The following is a 6,122-nucleotide window of genomic DNA, read 5'->3' on the forward strand; positions in this document are numbered from 1 at the left end:
AAGGCTTGCATTTGGGAGGCTGAAATGCCTCAAACCAGCCAACAGCCCAGCGGTTCGGGGCCTGACGAGCAAAACCCAGGGTCAAGCCTCGCTCTGCAGCAGCGACTTGACCCTGGATCCCAACTGGCCCAACCATGGGGCTATGGAGCAAGGGTCTGAGACAATCAGCAGGTAATTATTCATCCAAAGTGGGAGACCTCCCACTGGCCAGATTAAGGGTGCGGCCACCCAGCTGCTCGGGGGTGACTCCCTGTTGGGGTAGACACGCATATGCTAGCTCCAGCCGAATAAGCCTGTTAAAGGTAACCACAGGTTAGCTGCCAGAATACAAGCCCGCCCTGCACTGTGCATGGGCAGCTGGCTGAGCGGCTGTGCTCAACCACACTGCTGTCTGTAGGGCGCTAGCGGGTGTATGGCTAGCTAAGCTGGGAATCCCCCTTCCACCTCCTGTGTAGACCTCTCCCAGCAGGCTGGCTCTGCACCCAGCGCTTCAGGCCTTCCCCGGGGCTGTAGAAAACCTCGGTTCAAGTACCCGACTGAAGCAGGCAGTGCAGGTATTTGAACCTGTAATACCCCCCAGCCCAGCTGCGTGTCCGAGCCCCGTGGCGACTGGCTTCCCCTTTCGAACCAGAAATTCCATCCTGGAGCTGGGAAACCTTTGTCAAAATGGTGACATGTCTCTGAAAAGGTTGTAGCGAGTCCCCATTTTCCAGCAAAAGCCATTTCAGCGAAAAATTCCCACCCAGCTCTGGTCCAGAGTGCCTGGAGCTTCCACCGAGGGTGCTCAGCCCTCTGGATCCCCAGTCCACATCTCCGAAATCTCAGCACTCCCAGCTCTTGCCAGGGTTTGGAAGTGGCGTAGCCTTTTCAGAGGTGAACCATGCCTGGCCGGCGAGAAAGACCGTCCCATGGACACCTCAGCCATGCCCAGATCTGGGAAGGGGCCATCCCCCACTGACAGGGCCCCAGCTGTAGATGGCGAGAGGTGCTAATGTCGTGCACGTTGAGTTCCCAATGTGTAAACACTCGGGATGAAACTCTCCTGTTGTTGTTAGGGGGATTGTAGTGCCTTTGTCCAGGTAGCCAAACCAGTCCTGAGCTTCCTTGCCCAGACCTGCACTTTTTGAGAACCCCATGATCTAGGTGTGGAAACTTGGATTAAGGTGTTTCCCATGTATGGAGACCAGGGTCTGAGAAGGAGCATGGAAGTGTTTTGAACAGAGTACAGCTGGAGTTAGACTATCACTATTTGACACAACAAATCTGCACCTGGGCAGGGGGTTAGACTAGATGACTCTTCCAGTCCCTTTTAACTCTATGGGCCTATGACCATGATAACTTGTCCTTAAAATGAGCAGTGGAGAGAGGGCGATAACTGGAGAGGTTGTTAAACTTCCAAAGAGGCTTCTGGAGCAGAAAGGTGATCCCAGCTTGTTTAAGCATGGCTGGCAATTAGCCCCTCCTAGTGTGGCATTGCAAATCCCTGTCGATAAGGGACTGCATGCCTTTCCCTGTCCATCTCACATGTCTATGGCACTAGCTAGAAGGTCTGCCACAGAAACCAACGTGTTTAACATTTGCATCACTTTTTCCGACCTACACTAAGTAGGATTTCCCAAGCCCAGGCATTTGAAAAAAAACAAAACAAAAACCACACGTACTCGCCTCTCATTTCCAAGGCAGTCACAACTTGGTGAAATATTAAACAAAAATCAGTCAAACAACACACACACAATTAATAAGAGGATCCCTAAGGCAACAGCTTTCAATTCAATGTTCTTAGCTTCCAGCCTTTTTTATTGACTGTGATCACTGACGAAAGGATCAAGACTCATTCCATGTTTTCCTCATTATCCTCTTCTTGCTGTTCCTGAGCTGGCTCCCCGGGATCCCCACCAGAGCACGGCTTGGACATAAAAGGTGGGTTTTCCTTTTATGGATTTCTTATTATTTGTAGGACAGATCAGGGCCCCAGTGTGCTGGGTGCTGGGCATGCCAGAACAAAAGCTTGCAAACTCCTCTGTGCAGTGGCTATCTAAACAGCCGGGACAGATAACGGCTGGAAGGAAAAACAGACACAGAGAAGGTCAGTGACTTGCCCAAGTCACACACAGCAGGTCAGGGACACAGCTAGGAAGAGACGGAAAGTTTCCTGACTCCCACTCCAGAATCTTTAACCACTAAACTGCTCTGTCACTCGCTCTCAAGCTTAGAACAAGACAGTTCTGGTTTAAAGGTACAGCTGATTTGACCCTGGGTTTCCAACACATTTTGGATGATCCAGTCAAAAATCCATCTGAAGAGTGTACGGAGTGCAAAGAACGCCTTTCCAAGGTTTCCATTTTGGGACAGACAAACTCTGCTGGTTTCAAGGCTAAAAGTGACCCTCAGACCAAACGATGCCACAAGCTGACTCTGGATACTTCTCCCAGGGTAGCCTGTTGCCACAATTGAGGGTTTTTTTGTGCTGGACAAAACCTGCTTATACTGGGGCTTTTTGGAAGACTGAGGGGAAGGGAGAGCTGAACAGATTCTGTTTCTATAGAATTTCCACGCATCTCTGGTTTTCCTTCTGTGAATCACAAGTTACATCTGCTTAAACCAAAAAAGCATGGTGAACCTGACCTGATATAATATGTTCCTTTTCTGTGAACGATTAAGACATGGTTTTTCCTAAGACTCAAATGGTATTCTGGAAAGCTAATATTGTGTAAAAGATCAAAGATGCCGATCAATGTTTATAGCTGAAATGATTTGTATTGCCTCAACAGAAATCAGGGATCCATCACGCTAGGCATTGTACAAACAGAGTGAGACAGTCCCTGCCTTCCTCTGGAGAACTCACAATCGAACAGAGCTCTATCTACCTGAGGGTTGGTCTGCATGGCAGATGCAAGATGTAATTCCCAGCTAATGTAGACACACACACCTACCTCTGCTTGGCATGGCATGCTAAAGACAGCAATGGTTGTGGGTTGGCTTGGGCTAGCTACCCGCTCAGGTACCAAGGATCTCAGATGGGGCTGTACTAAAGTGGTCAGCCCACGCCGCTGTGGTCACGCTGGTCTTTTTAACGACCTAGTTTGATCGGCGCTAGCGCGTTTATATCTACCCGATCTGGGAATCGCACCTTCCCGCTGCCGTGTAGATGCACCCTTAGAGTTTTATAGTGCTGCCCATGGCTTGGATCTGAGCGCAGACAAAATGTGGGTGGGAAACAGAACGGACTTGTCCAGTGTCACCCAGCAGGTCAGCGGTAGAGCTGGGACTAGACCACAGGTCTGCAGAGACCCACGCCAGTACCTTGCTCACTGGGACACAGTGTCACTGTCCTACACTCACAAACCGTAAGTCAGGCTCCCCAAATCAGGAGAGTCATGACTTTTAAGCCAGATTTTATGAACTATCAGCAGATATTTGTGGGGTTCTTTCAACTTGCCTTCTGATTCTGAGCCGTTGGAGTACACCAGGGTCCCATTGTCAAGCTTTTCTATGCAACTGTGAGGGCTAGAAACTTACTTCTTTGCAATGGAAGCTGAGAGTCTCCTGACTTCAGGATCTGGGGTGCTAAGAAAATCACCAGCTATTGCCAGCATCTAGTCAAGTCCGGAGATCTGGCTGGCAGCTCCCTGCTGATGTTAGCAGGACTCCGCGCAGCAAGCAACGCGGCCCGCATCATCTGAGCAACTGCTGACTCTCACTTCCAGGGCAATGGCGAGCCAGCCTGCTGCGCAGAGGACATGTATAGCTTTACTTTGCTCAGGCGCAGATTAGGGGCGAGGTCCTCACCCCACTCCAGCCCCTTTACACCACGTAAAAAAGCCACCGGAGAGGCATAAAGGGGGCCCTGAAAGCCCCATATTTGGGCAGATAAGAATCCCCCTGGCGCAGGCTCTGCAGAGGATGGCTCTAGGGCTGCCTGCCCAGGCATAGAGACATGCTGGAGGTTGAAGGAGAGCATTGGGGCCACGGCACGCAGCACTGCAAAAAATCCCAGGCAGCCCTGGGGCCCAGAGGGCAACCTGGCAGGATCCTGTAACTCGGGCAGTAAGTTTGCCAGGACTCCGTGCTCACCCAGAGCTCTAGTTCTCAGCACTGGTGCTCAGCCTCCAGGCAGGTGTACTGAGCATTACCAACACGGAGAGTATATAATTAACTACCTCACTGTTAACTACAGCCCGGATTTATCTATTACCTTGTGCATTTGACAGCGTTTTGTGTAGGGTCAATTTCACTCTCTCCCCTGTGCAATCAGAGAGGCCCCAATCCTGGAAACACGGACACAAGTGTTTCACATCACTCACATTTACCCAGGCTGCTGCTCCTTTCACCGATGCTGCGTTGGGACCCTTTAAGCCCAAATTCTCCCTTTAAACATGCACATGCTACTCCTAGCTGGAAAGGCCATGTCCGTCCAATGACAAAAGTCAGCCTTTTGAACAGCGTTTGTTAGAACTTTAGTTTCTGCTGGTAGTCAATTATTTTCATTTATGTGTGATGCCTGCCAGGGCAAGCCAGCCCCAAGAAACCACACTAGGTATAAAAACTATTGATCACACACAGTAAATGCAGTACTTAGAAGGCACCACTCTAGATAATGGAAACTCACTCTTGCTTCAGTGGGTTCACATAATGACAGGACAAGGTCTTCCTACTTTAGATAGCCATCACAAATTGGCAGTTGGAGAAACTAGGTTAATGCAGTGCCGAGTATTAAATGCACAAAGAAAAGTCTAAATTTAAAACTCATTCCCACAACGAGGTTCATTTTGTTGCATTAGACATATAGCATCAATAGTATTTTGCATAGAGCTGGCTGGAAAATGGAACTTCCATCCGTGAAAAATTGAGATTTCAAAGTTTGTTTTTGTTCCGATTCAGGATGAAAAGTAGAAATCTTGAGATTTTTCATAAAATCACAAGTTTGTTTTGGAAGAATCGTAACCTTTCCATAGCCGTTTGTTCTGATAAAGCCAGAAAGCATCCCTTTTGACTGTGTTTCAGGTTGGCTACACGCTGTTCTATAGAAATACGTAATATAGCACAAACATTGAAATGAGACAGTTGAAGTGACATGATCAAGACAACACAAAACATTTCGACCTTGTCAGAATGATACGTTTCAACACTTTTCTGTTGAATCCAACATGTTCCCACAAAACATTTTGATTCTGACGAACCAGCGTTTTCCAGTTGTGACGGGACACACTCACCTCCGAGGAGGGCCTCCTGTTGGCTGGGTGCAAACCCTCCCTCTTTCCTTTTCCTGGTGCCTCCTGTTGGCTGTTGCCCTCCGAGCCGGGTCTTCAGGGGGTCAGCACACCAGCTAAGTCACACAAGATCTAAAATGGAGGAAGGTCCCCCTTCCTGGGTAAAAGGTCCAACAGGGCCTGTCCCTGTGCCCTCAGGAATATTTTTAGCCCTGCCTCTGGGCTCAGTCCTCAGCCCCCTGTGGACTAGCTTTAAGTCAGTGTTGGCCCCGGCATAGAGCAGCACCCCCAGGGCTTCCTGCCTCAAGACTAAGTCCTGCCCTTCACCAGGGCCTCTAAACAAGTCTTATCCCCATCACAGGGCTTAGGCGGCCCTGCCAATGGCGGGAGCCAGGCTCACTCACCACTCCACTTCCCACTCCAGGGACTGTATAAATAGCAGCCACATGCTGCTTCCTGTAATAGTTACTGCTGCCGCCACTTCCCAGGTAGCCCCTTCTACCTCCCCCTTATCTCAGGGCTGGAGTCCTACCTCACTGAACGCCAATGTCACCAGAACCCATCTTCTGGCTCAGCCTCAAACTCCAGCAAGTGGCACCCTCCTTACTCCACTAGCTTCCTCCAGAAACTGAGCTGCTCAGCGCCTTTTAACTGGGCCGGCTGAGCTCTGATTGGCTGCTTCCCTGCAGCCTCTCTAGGCAGGCATGGAGGACTCACCTTCACTGCTTGTTTTCTGGGGCAGGGTGCGGTAGGACCATGAGGCCGCCAGCAGCAAATATCCCAGTACACATTGTCACATCCATAGAAAACTGTTCCATCTGAAATTTTTCAAGAAGCTCTAATTTTGCACAAGCGTTCACATTGTTAAATACATGCTCAGAATGTGCTACGTTCATGTTGCTTAACTGCTGA

The 6,122-nt window shown here is 49.7% G+C and overlaps 1 long non-coding RNA gene across 1 annotated transcript; it reads right to left on the reverse strand.

Moving 5' to 3' along the window:
* Positions 1–1,658: 1,658 nt before the first annotated feature.
* LOC137156590 (uncharacterized) lies at positions 1,659–5,823 on the reverse strand. The gene is made up of 3 exons (XR_010920832.1): positions 5,743–5,823; positions 5,214–5,342; positions 1,659–2,059 (listed from the first exon to the last, which is right to left on the reverse strand). It is a non-coding gene; the product is annotated as an uncharacterized lncRNA (long non-coding RNA).
* Positions 5,824–6,122: the final 299 nt, after the last annotated feature.

Source organism: Emydura macquarii, unplaced genomic scaffold, assembly GCF_026122565.2.
Source record: "Emydura macquarii macquarii isolate MOO-44397 ecotype Brisbane River unplaced genomic scaffold, CSIRO-AGI_Emac_v2 contig_1451, whole genome shotgun sequence".
In the NCBI taxonomy this organism is placed as follows: domain Eukaryota; kingdom Metazoa; phylum Chordata; order Testudines; family Chelidae; genus Emydura; species Emydura macquarii.